We start from the raw sequence: 3388 nt of genomic DNA on the forward strand, positions 1-3388 counted from the left end.
GTTAAGAGTTACTGGTGGCTGTTAGGATTCCTTCTGTCTATACTGACTCTATAACGCTTTCTTAATCTGATTCAACTGTAAGAGAATGAGGACAAAATTCTAAAGTTCATTAGAAACAGTTATAAGGCTTCAGCAGTCTAACTTAGACAAGCCACAAAACATGTATTTTTAGAAGTTAGTCTTTGTGTAAACAGTAAACCTACACAATGACCTAACAACAATATCCATTACATTTTTTAGACTAGACAGTGTAAGCCTCATTTAGCTTCAACTAAACTTAGCCTCCTAAAATTCTTTGTCCTCATATGAAGGCAGTTGCCTGTGCCCTCTAGGGTCACTTGCCAGCCATGTTCTGATGCTATTAAGCATATTAAATGAGTAGCATTTGTTCTGATTCTTTGTTACACATACTCATTTTCTAAGAGTACATCCTGTTCAAAGACAAATGCTACTAATAAAAATACACAGAATCAAAGCTCAGTTCTTGGGAGGTTTGAGAAATATTTTTTCATGAAAAGGAGAAGTGTGGATTTGTCCCTAATTTCTTGCAATTGGGCCATGCCTATGAAGGGATGCTTAAATGAGATAAGGAATGATAATAGCCAACATCATATTTTAGCATTGTTTTAAGACAGACTACTAAAAACACAAACCTAGCCTTTAATCTCTTTAAACCTGTCAGTTGCTGGAAGAGGCAAGTTGGTTTCCTGTACTAAGGGGCCTTTCACACCTACCTCGTTTGGTCTGGACTTTCGTGCTTTTCAGTTTGGTCCAAACTAAAATTGCAGGTGTGAAGCCTCCCACGGACTGGACAGACAAAATTTGGTCAGACGAAAAGAGGTAGTCTTGCGCCGGATCAAATTGAACCATGGTTCAGTTGTGAAAGCATTCTTTGGATGGTTCGGACTTTGAGACTATTTACTGTTTGGCGGATGACGTGTAAACCGGAAAAACAAATGCACGCAGAAATGCATTGAAATAAGGACACAATCATAAATCTCCCGTCATACCATCATCTTTTCAAACAGACAGCTATTATAGAAGCACACTGCCACATACATCTTTGGTTTCTCCTGAAACGGAGGTGCAGAAGGATTGCTTGCCGTCTTCTCCTTTCCTGTCGGCGACATTATAATGTTCGTACAACGAGGACGTTTAATTGCGAATTTGAACTATCCTTCAGTATAGTTGGTGTTGCAGGTAGTAATGTCATAATAATAAAGTAGCAAATATGTATATTTTAATTTTTTAATCATTCTTGTCCAAAGATACCTGCTGAGCCGTTTAATAAACCAATTAATGTCAAGTATAGGGAGACGCAGCCCACAAAGATGATAACAACAGGACACAAGTCTGTCAGTCCTTTAGTGCAGTCGCAGAATTGCAGTGTGAAACCAAACCAAATGTATCAAAATATATCAAAACATGAACTTTTGTTCGGACTTTCAGGTGTGAAAGCCCCCTAAATGTCATAGTACTTGTTGATATTGACATCTCCGTGAGTACACAGAGTACTTACATATCAGGTTTTGACGAAGTCAAACATCCTCTAGCAGGTTCACTGGGAGGGCATGGAGGGTCGGCCGGCATCTCATGTGTACCTCATGTCCCTAGATTGGCAATCAAAATAATTATACTAATATTTTTACAGCACATCAAGCCATAAAGTGTAACAGTTCTACCAATGTAATTCTAAAATAATGATAGCAAAAACAAAATCCATCCAGCTGCAACTACCTAAAGAGAAGTCAAATTTACACAAACGCAGAGACTCAAACAATGGGTGAGAAATAGAAGCTAACTATAACCTTAAACATGACAATGAAAGAGATTTGGAAGCCAGTGTGGACCTACATATTGGACAATTCCTTCATAGGATTTGAAATCTGATTGAAATGTCTTGTTATGCGTTTAGGCCAGCCCAAGAATTTAAAAATAAGCTTTTAAATGGCTTTTAAAAAAAACTTAATAAATGCAAATGAGAAATGACTATTGAAAGTAGATGGCTCTACCCTCCTAGTCCTCACAAGACAATATCATAATCAGATTTCACTATTATAGTAGAGAGGTCCCAGTCTCTATTGACTATACATTATGTGATCAACATTGTTGCTATGGCAAAGGTAATCTTAAACTCACCTGAAGGTCATAAATCCTGAGGATCTCTGCAGGGCCTCTGCTCTCTTGGCCTTCTGCCTGTACAGGGCAATCACTTGTGGTGTGCATCTCTCAAGCTCGCACACATAAATGTAGGTAGATTAGTGTTTCCAACTTGGGCCTTGACAGGAAAACATAATGCATCAATTACTTGTTTTAAGCAGGATGGCAGGCTATATGGAAAAGAGAATACAGTTTTTACCTGAGAAATGGACATGGACCACTGCATTGACAAGAAGAGAAAATGCAGGGTCATCCTGCAAATTTCTTTAACCTAACTTAGGTTTTGCTGCATCAAAATGAAAGATTATGTGGCTAAGAATTCAGTTAGCCAATCAAATATATTTTAAACTAGACTACTTGTATATTTCATCATCTAGCTTCTACCCCAAGCAACATTCCCACACCAACAGTGCCATTTTTAGTCTGAACAGGGTTGAGACAGAATTTCAGTCAGGTACTAAATAGCTTAAGAACCATGAAGGAGTCATTCAACCATCTCATCAGTTAGTTAGTAACAGCCTTTAACATTGAAAAATGTTTGCACTTAATGCTGTAACAGATCTACAGTTGCTGCTTTTGATCACTGCCAATCATTCTGAAATGTTTAAAAGAAATTGAGACTTTTAAATTGCTAAATATACATATTCATTATAAAATCTCACAGTCACAGCAGGACTAATGCACTTTTCTAAAACAGTACAATATCCCTCCTACGTCTCAAGTCAGGGCTAAAATATCTTCTTTGATGCTAAAATGAAATCCACTGTGAAATGTTGCTGGCTCCAGTTCTAGCAATGTAGTATTTTTCATCCTCAGTATGTCTGATTAGCAAGCCAGCAATTGATGCAGAAATATGCAATCTGATAACATATGTTTGATATATTGCTGTAGTGCCACTCAATACTCTGATCCTGCGAGAGCAAATATAACAATATTAAGAATTCCCATTAGCCCAGTTAACAAAAACATCAAATGCGTTTTGTTTTTTTAAATACAAATATTTTATAATTTATTTGACACACCAATACCAATGCTGCTTTCGCAAGTCAAATGATTATGGGCATGATGAAATTCCTTCAGCAGCACTCTCTATAGTGCTTAATGGGACTTTTGATTAGTTTACAAGCACGTGATATGGGCAGAGTTTATTGTTGTGATAAATATATTTAGTCTTTAAGACTTAGTTACAAGTTTATAATTATTTAAATCTAAGTAAATTTAATGCAGT

Source organism: Micropterus dolomieu, linkage group LG18, assembly GCF_021292245.1.
Source record: "Micropterus dolomieu isolate WLL.071019.BEF.003 ecotype Adirondacks linkage group LG18, ASM2129224v1, whole genome shotgun sequence".
In the NCBI taxonomy this organism is placed as follows: Eukaryota; Metazoa; Chordata; class Actinopteri; order Centrarchiformes; family Centrarchidae; genus Micropterus; species Micropterus dolomieu.